At 33.9% G+C, this 19463-nt stretch overlaps 1 protein-coding gene across 1 annotated transcript in view; it reads right to left on the minus strand.

The window, feature by feature from the left end:
- LOC127857395 (uncharacterized) overlaps positions 1 to 19463 on the minus strand; it is a 166923-nt gene that overhangs the window by 5564 nt on the left and 141896 nt on the right. The window lies entirely within an intron of this gene.

Below are 19463 nucleotides of genomic sequence, written 5' to 3' on the forward strand. Positions count from 1 at the left end.
TTTCTTACTCGTTTAATTGCTTGAAGCTGATCCTATAGACGTATATTGATAAAATAAAAAAGTAAATATGTTTTCCCGATATAGACATCCTTCCGCAAACAATACATGTCATGTGATAATGCATGTTCAAGAAGAAATTACTACTATTATGAGACCGGTATATAGTTTTATGTTAAGGAATAAAAGATCATTTACTAAAACGTTTGACTCTTTTTCATATTTCATATGCCAATATATTTTTTCAACTTTGTAAACAACAAGCGATCAACACAACACTTAGTATACCTATAAAATTGAAAATAATAAACAACAATATTTGAGTACAACAAAAATAAACCGATATTTGCCGAATGCCGAATATACACACGAATAAAACATGCGATTAAGGCCGACATCGATACAAAGAAATTTAAAAACAAGAATGGATCATAATAAACACAATATTATCTTAATTACACAAGAAATAACTAATTAGCGCACTGGAACAAATCAAGGAATGATTTTTATTTGTAACATATTGAATACATGATATATTGCATAATTCAATTGCTGTAATAATGCTGCATATAGACGGTCATATGTGTATTTCGTTGTTCACTAATAAACGTGAAAACCCAATTGAGACACAAATTACACATTCATTAAGTTATGGATTAACATCAAAGGTCTGAAATGTTTAGAAGAATATAATAGTGAAAGCTGATTACTTGTTGGAAACTCGCTTACGCAATTGTAATTGGAAAAACAACATCATTATCCAACCTGTCTTTCTTGGAAATTGCCTCTGCAACTATTGGAAATTCCGTTGAAATCTTCTTTAAAGTAGGATAATTGTCCGATTCAAAAGCGTCAGCTCGGTTATAACTGGTGGCTGGAAAACATTTAAGACCGCTTAGTATTATTTGGCGCTTTTATTATTTAATTGTTTAGCTTTATTTTAAGAAATATTGTACAAAATTTTCGTTGATTTTGAGTAGTAATGTTACTTTAATTTTCGTTGATTTTGAGTAGTAATGTTACGTAAAAAAAGCTAAACAATTAAAAATCATTGTTCCTGATGACAATTCCGAAATTTCAATGCCAGATGTGGTGTGGTAAAATAGATGTTTGTGGACACAAAATGCTCGTTTTCATTATGGTTTTAATATGGTACCGTTTTAGTGTTCGTGTGTCGTATGAATAGATATATTCGCAGGAAATTAACATGGAATTTATTGTGGCCACAAAAAAATAAAAACGAGCATTTTGTATCTACAAAAATCTATGTTATCATACCACATCTAGCGTTTAAAATTTAGCTAATGCTATAAGGAACACTGAATTTTTAGGTGTTAACTTTATTTTACGAAATACTTTACGAAATTTTCGTTGATTTTGAGCGCTATAAAGACTTTTGAATAATGTTCGTCCGAATTATGTACTGAAAAATTAATGATATTGATGTTAAAACAAAGCGAGTACTAATAAAACAATACAAACACGATGTGTTTGTGAAACACTTTGTCCCCCATATATTTAACCTTTGACTTTGAAAGATGACCTTGACCTCTCACCAATCAAAATGTCCAGCTCCATGAGATACACATGCATGCCAAATATCAAGTTGCTATCTTCAATATAGCAAAAGTTATGACAAATGTTAAAGTTTGACACAAACACACAAGCAAACCAACAAACAGACAGGGCAAAAACAATATGTCCCCTAATATAGACTTGGGGACATAAATATAAATTGTCGTTTAACCAGTAATTAGATAAAGTAATACAAATCGGAATAACTTAAAGTGCGGACTACGGTTCTGCCACCTTTCGATTTAATCCGTTAGTAATATTATCAACTCACCACTCCTGATATTTGTATGCATCAAATTTCCTCTGGAAATTCCTTCGTCAAAGTAAACGTGTCCGCTGGACATTCCTTCGTCGAAGTCTCCGCGGGACATTCCTTCATAAAAGTGTCTCGATTGGTTCTATACATAAGTGTTAATAAAAGTAATATATATATATATTTGATTAACTTTACACAGCACTAACATATCATTTCAACCATGAAGTGTTAAAGTGACATTAGACGCATCTAACAGTATATGCTATGTTTATAGGTGTCTATCGCAACCGTTGTTTATTTTTTGGTGTTTTCACTTGATATACGCTTATATTTGTTAATACTGCATCAACATACTAAAACAATATCCCGGAAAGAGAAAAATAATGCATTTGAATATCAAACGTACTTTCGTTTGACAACTGATCGTGCATGTACGATGTGAATATAAATTTAGTTTTATTGCAGATTCATTCATATCTATTCATAAGAACACTGACTCCGATCCTAATATAAAGACAGTTCCGCTCGGCTTAGAGGACTGTACAGTCATGTAAAATATCGAATATAATATATTTAATTTTTATAAACAATTGGTAACAAGATGAGTTGCAGCTAATTGGTCAGTTACCACATTTTAACTAACTCTTTTGACCTGTTAATTTTTTCAACTCAATTCAACAGTGAAAAATGCGCATAATATCACTTTCATAAATTGGTCAATATGGTGGAATAATTCTTATTACATTATTCAATAATAAAACTGTAAATGTATTTTTGTTGAAAACACATATACAAATCTATTATTGATTATTAAAATCGCCGAATACCTTTCATATATTTTTGGTTAATCTAAATTCAAGTTCACCTACTTAACGCGATAGCGTATATATAACGATTCTCTTACTGACCCCGAACTGACCTTGGTGCCTTGGGGGATGTAAAGCAACGCATTTAAGTGAGATAACAACTCCGCTGCTTGAGTAACGGCTTGTTTAAAGCCTCTATAACGCTCAAAAGCAACGAAAATTTCGTTTAAGTATTTCGTAAAATAAACACCTAAACAATCAGTGTTCCTTATAGCAATAGCCACAATTTCAACGCAAGATGTGGCATGATTACATAGATTTTTGTAGATACAAAATACTCGTTTTTATTTATTTGTAACACAATTAGTTCCATTTTAATATCCCGCAAATATATCTATTCATACGACACACGAACGCTAACATGGTACCATGAATAGATATCGTCGCGGAAAATTAAAATGGAAATAAAAAATAAAAGCCAATAATAAAAACGAGCATTTTGTATCTACAAACATCTATTTTACCAGACAACATATGGCGTTGACATTTCGGAAATTGCCATAAGGAACACTAATTTTTAATTGTTTAACTTTATTGTACGAAATATGTTACGAAATTTTCGTTGATTTTGAGTATTAACGGGGCTTCAAAGCGTCGCACTTAATATGTTTCCTGGACAATTTCGATTTTTTTTTCCGTCAAAACGCAATCATGATAGGGAACACCAATTCTTACGTGATCGTAAACATACTAGTGCACATAATTACCTTAGTACAAACGCTTTGGCGCTGACAATCTTCTAAATATAAAGGGGCACGCACAAACTGTATTGATGTCAAGAGTTGAGTGTGAAACTGTTCGTTATCAAATTGTTCAAAAATATGTGCTTAAATCAATTTCTGAATCAAAACGATGCACGAGTTTGAGAAATTATTTATCGTCGCACAAAATACATTTAAAAAAATGTTTTTATATTGTTAATGAAGAGACGTGGGTTGGTATTCGGGTATTTTCATGTCCGACCTTCAAAACATTTTATAGTTCGGATATAAATATCATTGGTACAGCGAAATCCGTGATAGTATTCTGTGTTTATTTGGGATACTATGGACTTTGATATGTATATAATTGGAACATATTTTCGTTTTGAGCTTTGTTGTGTAATTAATACTCCTGTGTTTGTCCAAAACGTTTGAAGCCAACTATATATTTACTTAAAACATCATAATCTCAAAGATATAGACTACCACAGAATATGCTTAAAGCGAGATTATACTATTTTTTATATGTGTTCAATTGTAATATATTGATAAAATATGTTACAATAACACAACATAAGCAAGACAAATTAAACATTGAAGACGAACTTCATAAAATGCAGCAAAGACAAATTAGCGCCCCGAGCCGATTGTGACCAAGATATTTCGTACATATTTTCCTAAAATAACCGAAGAATTCGTCTTTTTAGTTAGTGTTCGTGTGTCGTATGAATAGATATCGTTGCATGAATTTAAAATGAACCGTTAAACTAAATTTAGATTCACATCGTACATGCATGATTTACATGCTGGCGAATTCGACTGTACAGACATTTTCGCTTTCAGAATTAAATATCTGGCTTATTTCGCATTTTTCGACACATGTTCCTCTTAACTTGTTTTTTAATTAATATTGAAATATGTGTTTAATAAGTTTTTTTAAGTTTTATATACTTAATAAATATTTGACAAAATGATATAATCGCGCTTTTAAAATCATATTTACCGTTTCACTGAGTGGATCAGTTACAGTGGCTAACTTCTGAAGCTGATCATTTATTATGTCAGATTCAATCTTCAATTTGGCTTCTTCTTCAATTAGTTTCTTAAGAGAGTCGCTGTAAACACACGTTGAAGTAAACAGTGTCAAATACAATGACATCTTGCGTAGAACATATTTAACAAGTGCAGTTGGAATAGTTTTCAGTGTCGTTGAGTGAAAAGTTACGACTGTAAAGTTAACATGATCTGTTAAAAAAAAAATATCAAAGCCATGAGCCTTGTTGTTTCAAAGAATATGTTGTGTAAATTTTGTTTTAGTCCATATGTCTCAAGAAACCATTTTCCTCCGGGACTGGCTAGTTTTGACCAGAGGTACATGCATTTTCAAACACCTTTGTGAAGGCTCTCAGTGCGATGTTACACACAAATATGTTTAAATCATGTTGATAAATTTTGAGTTCAAATGGGACATAGCTGTAGAAAGTTTTTAACAAAGTCTTATCATGATGCAGGATCACGTGACTTTGTGGTATTTACCCTTTCAACTATAAGTGCTTTAAACACAACGGTTAGTGGTGCTTAATTTCAAATAACTTTGTTTAAACAATAGTTCTTAAGAATTTTAACTAGTGCATAAAAGACAGGTTTTTATCCTGCTTATGGCAATATGAAATACATCAGACTTACTTTATTTAATAAGCCTGTGTTCTTGATTTTTTTTCAAATGTATTTCAATAACTTGAGATATTCGCAAAAGTAAAGTTCTGAACGGTGTGGTTACATTCTGTCAAGCCCGTGTGTAACCCTCTGAAAAACCCCGTTGATTCTGCACCCTGTAATTGCACCAGTGCAACTAAATATGTATCGTAATTTCGGTCAGTCGGACGGAAGTTCGTAATTCAGTACTCACCTATATACCTTATTTTGGGCATATAATAAAGTAATAAAATAGCAACCACGCTTTGCTATATAGAATATGTGGTGTCAGATAACATGACGTTTATCATGCTCGGGATGACGATGAACACATTCGCTAATATTGCTCGTTCTTCACGCGCTCCTGCTTTTGCTCAATAAAATTTCCATTCCACACTTACCTTAGATAAAAAAAAATATTAAAACATAACAACCAGCATACTTGTTATCGTCGGTTTTAGGAGAATCTTGCTTGAGCATCTGAATTGTGGCCGTAAGTATCCTATAAAAAATCAAGAAAAGTTATATGTATTATTGTCCTACTAGAGATATCAAGTTGCATGTTTGAAGAATAATTGAACTTGCGGAGTATAGTCAATGTACTTTGGTCACGTACTTCATTGTTTAATAATTATTTATTATTTATTTATATGCTTAGGTGGGCTTAGATTATTGTGTATAATGCACCTTGTGTACTTATCCAAATATGTTTCGACCATAGTTACGCTTTAGTTGAATATAATGTAAAATAAATTAAATTGCGATTTACCCATATCTATTTTCCATCACTTCTTTGTACTGATGAAGCTGCCGAACTTCTTCCTTTTTACGTGTTAACCTACAAAATAATCAGACTTCAATTGAAGTTAAGTAAACACACCCCACGGTATACAGGTTTGGATTATTATTACTTGTGGTTTTAATTTAACAAAGCAAATTATATGTGTTTTGTGATAGGTCTTACTCTTCTTGCAATAGCTCCTTCTCTTTCTGTATTTTGCAGGCTCTGAAATCAAACAAAACATATGATAACTAGATATCTATAATATTAATGGTCCAATATGAATAATTGTGCTACCTTCAAACAGCAACAAACAACACATACGAAAGCAAACTTACTTCATATCATTCTCCAGTTGTTGTACTTTAGTTTCCGCTTTTTCTAATTTTTCTGTGTACTGATATAGCTGCCGAACTTCTTCCTTTTTACGTGTTAATCTACAAAATAATCAGACTTCAATTGAAGTTTAGTAAACACACCACACGGTATACAGGTTTGGATTATTATTACTTGTGGTTTTAATTTAACAAAGCAAACTATATGTGTTTTGTGATAGGTCTTACTCTTCTTGCAATAGTTCCTTCTCTTTCTGTATTTTGCAGACTCTGAAATCAAACAAAACATATGGTAACTAGATATCTATAATATTAATGTTCCAATATGAATAATTGTGCTACCTTCAAACAGCAACAAACAACACATAGGAAAGCAAACTTAATTCATATCATTCTCCAGTTGATGTACTTTAGTTTCCGCTTTTTCTAATTTCTCTACGAGCTCATCGAACTCTTTACAAATCATGTTTTCTGCTCGTTCGAACTTTTGATTCATTTCTTCTGGTGTTTTATGTAATTGTTCCCTGAATTGCAAGTATATATTTTATAGTACATGTAAACAGTTTGAATGTGATAAACTACCTTTTCGCAAAATACTTATCATTTTTTCAAGAGAATTACAACGTTTACTGGTATAAAGTGTTGCTAAATAAGCGTTGGTAAAACCTATACACTGTTTTAAGAACAAAGCCTACATATTTAAATGAAAATTACAAGCTATGAAGACAAATTTCAATAGTGAATATAAACCTTAGTGCGTTTCGTCTACTTTAATATTTGTATTTTTAACATGAAAGCATTACAAAAGCATTTGTGAGGTCTCGAAACAATGTGACACTGAACCGTTGTCGCTTGTATTATTCATAGAAATAGGAGAAAGGTAACTAATGCAAGTCAAAACAGAAAAAAAACATTGAACAAGTGCTAATTGTTAGAAGAAATTGAATATACATACTGTACATGTATGAAATCCATTCATGTTGATATCAGAGCATGAAACCAACAGTTTGGATTATGCGGATTTCAATTGACATGCTTGTTTCTATGAGATTTGGATTTAAACATAAAGGCGTAATGTTCCTTTGGAAATGTGATCGTAATTTTTGTGTGTATCTTGAATGTAAAAGGTCTGTTTAATCAAACGTCATATGGAGCGCGTGATCTTAACAGGCTAAAAAGACCCGAAAATAATCTTTAAGTATGGTAGCGCGGAAAAAATGAATAGGAAGTTGCTACCATAATGCTCAAATCCGTACATATTCAAAACGTAAAAGCAAATTAAGTTCTTTGAAATTGGAAATCATCCATTTTCTGGGTTCGCTTACAACAGATATGACTGTTAAAATGATAACCCCGTAAGTATAGTTTTACTAGTTCTAACATTGACGGAGAAGAGACTTGACTTTTATCCATTTAATGATGTAACATTTTGATATATCCGCAAGAATCGGATCTCGCATTACATAAGTAAATCAAAAATAATGTGATAACATGCATTGGAACGACATACCCTTTTTCAATAAGTCTTCGCTTACCCGCCATCAGCATTTCGATTTGTGCGTGAATTTATATTATTAATAAAATGTAATGAGTGCACGCGATTATGATCTTTATTCTCCTCGAAATACATATTACTCGAAGTTCCATGGAATCAGTTAAAAAAATTGTTCATTGGGCATTACTGATGCAAATGATCGAGTTGCTTTTGCACCCTTTATGCATTTGAACATGTAATGAACCGGATGCTGGCATTGAGAAATGAATATATTGTTTTAAAATCGTTGCACATGTACTATATTGTTATGCAAAAAGCAACACATAAGCTTCTTTTACAAGATAAAAATGTAAGATAAAATTGAAGAATACAATTATCATCTGCTTGTTGCAAGCCAACTGGCAGTTAAAAGATATTAAGCAAAGAAATAAAGAGCACTTATTATAGATCTCATACATTACCAAAGAGGGCGGATATAAGCAAAACCTATGCATCTATAAGAGCACATTGTATTAACAAACAAGTAGTGATTACACGTGGAATGAGGTAACCGATAGAGGGCCGTCATGACCCATGTGTACTGATTTTTTTCCGCACTATGTTCAACTCATCAGGCTCAATCTGAAATATGTTGATTATCTTGATTGAATTATGTCAAACAAGGTCCCTGTATAACATGGTTAATTTTACATACGTACCATTTTAGCGAACACATGTAAAATGGTGGTATGTGAGAAATCATCAATTAATATATACCGTGTGAGAGCTGCCGATAATTTATCCGTAAGTTTTTTTATGATGCCTTCATAATCTTTCTTCGTCGTGTCAAACGCTAGTTTCTGGAGTACAATTAGAAATAATTAGTCAAAAAATGCAAACGAGTTACAGACGGTGAAAAAGTAAGCAAACACGATGGTATTGATATTTCCGAATAAAAGTCAGAATACTAACATGTGCTTGTAAAAAAAATACGAATTGTAACTCCTCCATTCTGACCGAAAATTCTTTATTGAAATAATCATAATGGGGGTGTAGAAGTAAGAGGTTACGATGGTATTGACATTCCCGAATCAATTTCCAGAATAGTAACATGCGCTTCTCTGTGTTAAGAAAAAATGAATACTCCTGCTTCCTCACCGAATATGCATGTTTTAGTGATTCATTTAAAAACTTTTATTATATACCTGCTTTATTTTCCCAAAAAATACAAGTTGTATCAATCGGTAAAATACCACTGTACATAAATAATTCCCGTATTATGCTACTCGCTAGTTTTCCAATTCCGTATTATCATTCTAGCCGGACTACTTTTAATGACGTCACTTTGAATGCAGAACATTATAAGTGCATTCTTGGTTAATTATGAACGCTTAAACTCATTTTGTTTTAACTTAAATGATTCAAAGTTGTATATAATAAAAGTAATATTACGCAAGTCAATTGTTACAAATGTGTGTATCAGTCTCGTGGCTTGCGTTGTTTCGCATCACACTCGAGGCTCCAACTCTCGTAAAATATGTCATTACACAAGTTACTCGACTGATACAAACACATGGAACAATTGACTAGCGTAATATTCCGTATGCATATCCTTATGTGGAATACATGTGTACATTTGTTCATGATAAAAGTGATTGATTCACATTGCCCATTTTCAGACTATCGCAAATACTTATCAAATATCAGAAAAGCCATTATTATTTTCTGCACCGTACCTGTTGTTCAACGACTTTATTAAGCCTACATATTTCTCTTTTCAACTCTTGTATTTGTGCAGATTTATCTCCAGACGTCGATAGAGGTACATCATCAATGCCCTCATCAGGCGAATAATATCCAGACGTCGATAGAGGTACATCATCAAGTTCCTCATCAGACATATAATCTCCAGACGTCGATAGAGGTACATCATCAATGCCCTATTCAGACAAATAATATCCAGACGTCGATAGAGGTACATCATCAAGGCCCTAATCAGACAAATAATCTCCAGACATCGATAGAGGTACACCATCAATGACCTCGTCAGACGAATATTATGCAGACATCGATGGAGGTACATCATCAAGTCCCTCGTCAGACAGATAATATTGCTTACTTGTCTATACCATTACAGAGTGTCATAAAGTATATTTATGTTATACTTATAATTATTTTAGTTAATTCAATTTAAATAAATGTTTTTAATAAAAATCAATACACAGCATGCAGGTATGCAGGTCACCTACTTTATTTTCAGACTATTTTAAATACTTATAAAATTCCTATCAGTATCAGAACAGCCCATATTAATGACTATTAATAACAGCATCGAAACTGTTGTTCAACGGTTTTCTCACGTAACTCATCCATTCTGACCGGAAATGTATGTTTTAAACTATTAAAGTGTTATTAAATCGTAAATTATTTCAAACAACATACAAATGCTAAAAATAATAGGTGCATAAGTATTTCATGTCAAGGGTTTCATAACGTAGTCTCCACATATACATACCCATCTTTCAGTAGGTAACACATTCCTAAAAATAGAAACGGAATGATGTTAAACTTTTTTTGAAAAAGCATAGGGTCGGTAATGTGTTATGGAAGTTAATCAATGTAATACATTTTAAGAAATATCCATTTTCGTGTTGCAATATGGCAATATATATAAGAACATTATCCTGACTGTCAACTATATTATGATTATTATATAAAAAGGTTTGCACTTCACAAATGCTCCATATTACTTAGATAAGCCGATGATTTAAAATGTAATATTGAAAGGGTACACTTGCAACAAGTTCACATCAAAAGCATGAAGCCCAAAATTCTGCTCCTGATGATATTTATTGAAACATTTGTTTGTGTGAGATTTGCATCTTATACAAAAACATGTTCCATATCGATACGGTTCCATTACAGTATAGTCATTAGGATTTTAAACACGATTTCGTTATATATTCATGTTCTTTTTTTAGAAAATGTGTTTGATATTTTTATATCTATGATGTATTTAGTCTTTGGAATCCTGCGAGGTGAGTGATAGGTCAGTACGATCATACATCTCATGGAGCGCAGGATCCTGATAGCCTACGGTGAGCTATATAGTTATTTATCATAAATGAAATATAAAGCGAACGGCGCTACAGGAACTACGATATCGTAAACTATTCATAACAAACAAAGAAACAAACAAATTAAAATCTAATTAATATCCGTTATCTTGGACCGTCTACAGCTATGTCACAATGATGACTACGTAAGTGTAATTGTTATTGTACTGACTTTTTCGTATTTTCGTATTATAATGTAACATTTTATATTGACCATTACGTTAAATTGATCATTTAAATAACGAAGGTTTCTTAATTATGCATGACATACAGTCTTCTTGTCTTTAACTTTAAATAAATATTCAATGTGTTTTCCAATCTATCGCTTTCACCAACACTTAATCCGTGTCATTCTCGTCCACATTATCTGTTCCGTGTTCCGCTTACTAACGTTTTATGGATTCATACGAATCGGATCTCGCGTTATAGAATTGGATCAATAGTAATTTGTTTTCCTTTATAGAAAAAACTTATTTTTTTAACATAACCCATCTCTTACCTTCCATTCTTATTTTGATTTATAGATTAATTTATAATAACTTATAGTGACTGAACGCGATTTTAATTTTTATCGCGTCTTTTCGCCTCATTACTATGACGTTTACACATTAACACACTTCGTCAAATTTGTTAAATTATGCATTACTTATGCGAATGATCGAGTTACTCATGGACTCTTTGTGTACTGGAACATATGATTGATCATTATTATTTGATAGGGTTTTTAAATCGTTTAATATGTACCACATTGTATTACAAAATGCGTCATATTAGCTCCTTTTCAAGATAAAATTTAAATATAAAAATGAAACATACAATTACCATCTACTGTTTGAAATCAAGCTAAAAATGCTTAATATATAAACAATAATGATAAAATAAGGAGCCTGTAGTATAGATTCGGTTTTACATACACTCCTTATTTTATAGTACACATATTATCGTTTACGTGAAGAATTATTTATTTATATATACCGTGTGTTAGCTGCTGATAAATCATCGTTTTGTTTCCTGACTTTTTCGTTACAATCTTTTTCCGTCGTGTCAAGTTCTCGTTTCTGGAGTGCATTTAAAAATAATAGGTCAAATAAATAATAACGATTTACAGAAGGTGTAGAAGTGAGAGCTTCCTCATCGAACATGAATTTTTAAGTGCTTAATTTAAATACTTGTATATTCTTATGTAGATTACATGTGTATATTTGCTCATGATAATAATGACTTTCTTAAGCCTACATATTTCTCTTTTCAACTCTTGCATTTGTGCAGTTTGGTCTCCAGACGTCGATAGAGGTACATCATCAAATCCCTCATCAGACACATAATCTAAAGACGTCGATAGAGGTACATAATCAAGTACCTCATCAGACAAATAATCTCCAGACGTCGATAGAGGTACATCATCAGATCCCTCATCAGACATATAATCTAAAGACGTCGATAGAGGTACATCATCAAGTACCTCATCAGACACATAATCTAAAGACGTCGATAGAGGTACATGATCAAGTACCTCATTAGACAAATAATCTCTAGAAGTCGATAGAGGTACATCATCAAGTACCTCATAAGACAAATAATCTTCAGAAGTCGATAGAGGTACATCATCAAGTACCTCATAAGACAAATAATCTCCAGAAGTCGATGGAGGTACATCATCAAGTCCCTTATTAGACAAATAATCTCCAGACATCGAATGAGGTACATCATCAAGTCCCTCATTAGACAAATAATTCCAAGAAGTCGATAGAGGTACATCATCAAGTCCCTCATTAGAAAAATAATCCCCAGACGTCGAAAGAGGTACATCATCAAGTACCTCATTAGACAAAAATCTTCAGAAGTCGATAGAGGTACATCATCAAGTACCTTATTAGACAAATAATCTCCAGACGTCGATAGAGGTACACCATCAAGTCCCTCATTAGAAAATAATCTCCAGAAGTCGATAGAGGTATACATCAAGTCCGAAATTATACAAATAATCTCCAGACTACGATAGAGGTACACCATCAAGTACCTCATTAGACAAATAACTTCCAGACTACGATAGAGGTACACCATCAAGTACCTCATTAGACAAATAATCTCCAGAAGTCGATAGAGGTACACCATCAAGTCCCTCATCAGACAAATAATATCCAGACATCGATAGAGGTACATCATCAAGTACCTTATTAGACAAATAATCTCCAGAAGTCGATATAGGTACACCATCAAATCCCTCATTAGACAAATAATCTCCAGAAGTCGATAGAGGTACACCATCAAGTCCCTCATTAGACAAATAATCTCCAGAAGTCGATAGAGGTACATCATCAAGTACCTCATTAGACAAATAATATACAGAAGTCGATAGAGGTACATCATCAAGTCCCTCATTAGACAAATAATCTCCAGACTACGATAGAGGTACATCATCAAGTACCTAATTAGACAAATAATCTCCAGAAATCGATAGAGGTACACCATCAAGTCTCTAATTAGACAAATAATCTCCAGACTACGATAGAGGTACATCGTCAAGTACCTCATTAGACAAATAATCTCCAGAAGTCGATAGAGGTACATCATCAGTACCTCATTAGACAAATAAGCTCCCGACTACGATAGAGGTACATCATCAAGTACCTTATTAGACAAATAATCTCCAGAAGTCGATAGAGGTACACCATCAAGTACCTTATTAGACAAATAATCTCCAGAAGTCGATAGAGGTACACCATCAAGTCCCGCATTAGACAAATAATCTCCAGACTACGATAGAGGTACATCATCAAGTCTCTTATTAGACAAATAATCTCCAGAAGTCGATAGAGGTACATCATCAAGTACCTTATTTGATAAATAATCTCCAGACTACGATAGAGGAACATCATCAAGTCCCTTATTAGACAAATAATCTCCAGACGTCGATAAAGGTACACCATCAAGTCCCTCATTAGACAAATAATATCCAGACTACGATAGAGGTACATCATTAAGTACCTCATTAGACAAATAATCTCCAAAAGTCGATAGAGGTACACCATCAAGTCCCTCATTAGACAAATAATCTCCAGACTACAATAGAGGTACATCATCAAGTACCTCATTAGACAAATAATCTCCAGACTACGATAGAGGTACACCATCAAGTCCCTTATTAGACAAATAATCTCCAGAAGTCGATAGAGGTACATCATCAAGTCCCTTATTTGACAAATAATCTCCAGACTACGATAAAGGTACATTATCAAGTACCTCATCCGACAAATAATCTCCAGACTACGATAGAGGTATATCATCGAGTCCCTCATTAGACAAATAATCTCCAGGCTACGATAGAGGTACATCATCAAGTACCTTATTAGACAAATAATCTCCAGAAATCGATAGAGGTACATCATCAAGTACCTTATTAGACAAATAATCTCCAGACTACGATAGAGGTACATCATCAAGTCCCTCATTAGACAAATAATCTCCAGACGTCGATAGAGGTACACCATCAAGTTCCTCATTAGAAAAATAATCTCCAGACTACGATAGAGGTACATCATCAAGTATCTCATCAGACAAATAATCTCCAGACTACAATAGAGTTACATCATCAAGTACCTTATTAGACAAATCATCTCCAGAAGTCGATAGAGGTACACCATCAAGTCCCTCATTAGACAAATAATCTCCAGACGTCGATAGCGGTACACCATCAAGTCCCTCATCAGACAAATAATCTCCAGACTACGATAGAGGTACATCATCAAGTACCTTATCAGACAAATAATCTCCAGAAGTCGATATAGGTACACCATCAAGTCCCTCATTAGACAAATAATCTCAAGACGTCGATAGAGGTACACCATCAAGTCCCTCATCAGGCAAATAATCTCCAGACTACGATAGAGGTACACCATCAAGTCCCTCATTAGACAAATAATCTCCAGACGTCGATAGAGGTACACCATCAAGTCCCTCATTAGACAAATAATCTCCAGACGTCGATAGAGGTACACCATCAAGTCCCTCATTAGACAAATAATCTCCAGACTACGATAGAGGTACATCATCAAGTACCTCATAAGACAAATACTCTCCAGAAGTCGATAGAGGTACATAATCAAGTACCTCATTAGACAAATAATCTCCATAAGTCGATAGAGGTACACCATCAAGTACCTCATTAGACAAATAATCTCCAGAAGTCGATAGAGGTACATCATCAAGTACCTTATTAGACAAATAATCTCCAGAAGTCGATAGAGGTACATAATCAAGTACCTTATTAGACAAATAATCTCCATAAGTCGATATAGGTACACCATCAAGTACCTCATTAGACAAATAATCTCCAGAAGTCGATAGAGGTACATCATCAAGTACCTTATTAGACAAATAATCTCCAGAAGTCGAAAGAGGTACATAATCAAGTACCTCATTAGACAAATAATCTCCATAAGTCGATAGAGGTACACCATCAAGTACCTCATTAGACAAATAATCTCCAGAAGTCGATAGAGGTACATCATCAAGTACCTTATCAGACAAATAATCTCCAGAAGTCGATAGAGGTACATCATCAAGTACCTTATTAGACAAATACTCTCCAGTAGGGCTGCAACGAATCCAAAAAATTTGTTCGGATTCGAATCCGAATCGAAATATGGTTTCTTGAGTTTTTCGGATCCGGATCACTCAGATAAAAGAAAATTAGAATTTTCTGTCTAAATTAAAGTAATCAATGTTTTAGAAGTATAATTTGACTAAAAAACATTAAACATTTATTAACAAAAACATAACACATTTCTCGCTTAACATTGTAGTGATGTCCAAGTAAAACGAAACCTTAACACTTATTCTCTTAATAGTTTGCTCGTTAAAATACACTTTTCACTGTTCATAACTTTGATGTTTGTTTTCACAAAATTTATCATATCAACATTGCCCGGGTCCATGCAAGCCATATGAGCACTGACAGGGTCTCCTGCTCTGGAGAAGATTCTCTCACTGGGCACTGAGGTTCCTTGCATCACAAAATAGCATTTAAACTTAGTATATGAGGAAATATGCTTTCAAGACAATACATTATGCAGGAACAAAATTTGAAAGGTCGCGAAATTATGCAAAATTTACCTGAATCACCTTCTAGTCGCACTGGATCCACTACCGTTGTTTTTAATACAACTCAGAAAGACAATAAGGATTGAAAACTTAATTATTGCCATTAGGAATTGCATTTGCAATGTGTAGATCCTTCATGATTTCGAACTAGTTTTGCTTTCGGGGCCAATTACAGAATGTCCAGTGACAATAAAAGCCGAAGGATCTCGAACGATCTGCCATTTGACTGTCACTCGTCAATAAATATCGACTATTACACGTATGACTTATTTTTTAAACAGAACCGTCTGTTTAAAAAACAGTACTTGTGAAAACAGCGCTAGGTTACATACAACTATGAAAATAAATATCCGGAACTGAAATTTTCAGGGGATGGATCCGTACCCCCGATTCTGAAGTTGGATCCGATATCATCGGATATTTCGGGTACCCGTTGAAAGCCCTACTCTCCAGACTACGATAGAGGTACACCATCAAGTCGCTCATTAGACAAATAATCTCCAGAAGTCGATAGAGGTACACCATCAAGTACCTTAATAGACAAATAATCTCCAGAAGTCGATAGAGGTACATCATCAATTACCTTATTAGACAAATAATCTCCAGAAGTCGATAGAGGTACACCATCAAGTCCCTCATTAGACAAATAATCTCCAGAAGTCGATAGAGGTACATCATCAAGCCCCTCATTAGACAAATAATCTCCAGAAGTCGATAGAGGTACATCATCAAGTACCTCATTAGACAAATAATCTCCAGACTACGATAGAGGTACATCATCAAGTACCGTATTAGACAAATAATCTCCAGACGTCGATAGAGGTACACCATCAAGTCCCACATTAGACAAATAATCTCCAGAAGTCGATAGAGTTACATCATAAAGTACCTTATTAGACAAATAATCTCCAGAAGTCGATAGAGGTACATCATCAAGTACCTTATTAGACAAATAATCTCCAGAAGTCGATAGAGGTACATCATCAAGTACCTTATTAGACAAATAATCTCCAGACGTCCCTAGATGTACATGATCAAGTCCCTCATTAGACAAATAATCTCCAGACGTCGATAGAGGTACACCATCAAGTCCCTCATTAGACAAATAATCTCCAGAAGTCGATAGAGGTACATCATCAAGTACCTTATTAGACGAATAATCTCCAGAAGTCGATAGAGGTACACCATTAAGTCCCTCTTTAGACAAATAATCTCCAGAAGTCGATAGAGTTACATCATAAAGTACCTTATTAGACAAATAATCTCCAGAAGTCGATAGAGGTACATCATCAAGTACCTTATTAGACAAATAATCTCCAGACGTCGATAGAGGTACACCATCAAGTCCCTCATTAGACAAATAATCTCCAGACTACGATAGAGGTACACCATCAATACCCTTATTAGACAAATAATCTCCAGACTACGATAGAGGTACATCATCAAGTACCTCATTAGACAGATAATCTCAAGAAGTCGATAGAGGTACATCATCAGTACCTCATTAGACAAATAATCTCCAGAAGTCGATAGAGATACATCATCAAGTACCTTATTAGACAAATAATCTCCAGACGTCGATAGAGGTACACCATCAAGTCCCTCATTAGACAAATAATCTCCAGGAGTCGATAAAGGTACACCATCAAATCCCTCATTAGACTAATAATCTCCAGAAGTCAATAGAGGTACACCATCAAGTACCTTATTAGACAAATAATCTCCAGAAGTCGATAGAGGTACATCATCAAGTACCTTATTAGACAAATAATCTCCAGACTACGATAGAGGTACATCATCAAGTACCTTATTAGACAAATAATCTCCAGAAGTCGATAGAGGTACATCATCAAGTCCCTCATTAGACAAATTATCTCCAGAAGTCGATAGAGGTACATCATCAAGTACCTTATTAGACAAATAATCTCCAGACGTCGCTAGATGTACATGATCAAGTCCCTCATTAGACAAATAATCTCCAGACGTCGATAGAGGTACACCATCAAGTCCCTCATTAGACAAATAATCTCCAGAAGTCGATAGAGGTACATCATCAAGTACCTTATTAGACGAATAATCTCCAGAAGTCGATAGAGGTACACCATTAAGTCCCTCTTTAGACAAATAATCTCCAGAAGTCGATAGAGTTACATCATAAAGTACCTTATTAGACAAATAATCTCCAGAAGTCGATAGAGGTACATCATCAAGTACCTTATTAGACAAATAATCTCCAGACTACGATAGAGGTACACCATCAATACCCTCATTAGACAAATAATCTCCAGACTACGATAGAGGTACATCATCAAGTACCTCATTAGACAGATAATCTCAAGAAGTCGATAGAGGTACATCATCAGTACCTCATTAGACAAATAATCTCCAGAAGTCGATAGAGATACATCATCAAGTACCTTATTAGACAAATAATCTCCAGACGTCGATAGAGGTACACCATCAAGTCCCTCATTAGACAAATAATCTCCAGGAGTCGATAAAGGTACACCATCAAATCCCTCATTAGACTAATAATCTCCAGAAGTCAATAGAGGTACACCATCAAGTACCTTATTAGACAAATAATCTCCAGAAGTCGATAGAGGTACATCATCAAGTACCTTATTAGACAAATAATCTCCAGACTACGATAGAGGTACATCATCAAGTACCTTATTAGACAAATAATCTCCAGAAGTCGATAGAGGTACATCATCAAGTCCCTCATTAGACAAATTATCTCCAGACGTCGATAGAGGTACATCATCAAGTACCTTATTAGACAAATAATCTCCAGAAGTCGATAGAGGTACATCATCAAATCCCTCTTCATACTAATAATCTTGCGCACTTGTCTATACCATTACTGAGTTCATCAAGCAAACTTTCTGTTATACTTAAAGTTATTGAAGTTCATTCCATTTAAACAATTGTTTTCAACAAGCAATCAAACAGCATTACTGAAGTATGCAGATATACGGGTCCCCTACTTTATTTTCAGGTTATTTTAAATATTTATAAAATTCTTATCATTATCAGAACAGCCACTATTAATGATAGCATCGTACCTGTTGTTCAACGGCTTTCTCAGGTCTATAATATAGACGTGATAATATATCACGTCTCTGCTCTTCTACATGTTTAGGTTGGACGTAGGCTGCAAAATCGTCATCAGACGAAGAATCCCCAGACGAAGAATCCCGTCTGCCTCGCTTTACCAGTACAAAGTGTAATAAAGCAAGCTTTGTCTTATACGTATTGATATTTAAGGTCATTCCATTGTAACAAGTGTTTTTAATACAAATCAATAAACATCTTCATTGACGTATGTAGGCCACCTACTTTGTTATCGGGCTATAAATTATTAACACTACTCTACACCTGTATGCCAATACACATCCGGCAACTGAAATGTTCCTTATGGTAAATGTAATTATTGTACATGTTGTGGACTTCTTAGTACACTTATTCGATTTTTATAATTTACATGGATAAATGTTTTAAACCTTTAATAAATCATCCTGTAATATCTGGTTATAATAATGAGAACTTGATATTCAGCAT

This window comes from Dreissena polymorpha, chromosome 14 (genome assembly GCF_020536995.1).
Source record: "Dreissena polymorpha isolate Duluth1 chromosome 14, UMN_Dpol_1.0, whole genome shotgun sequence".
Taxonomy (NCBI): Eukaryota; Metazoa; Mollusca; class Bivalvia; order Myida; family Dreissenidae; genus Dreissena; species Dreissena polymorpha.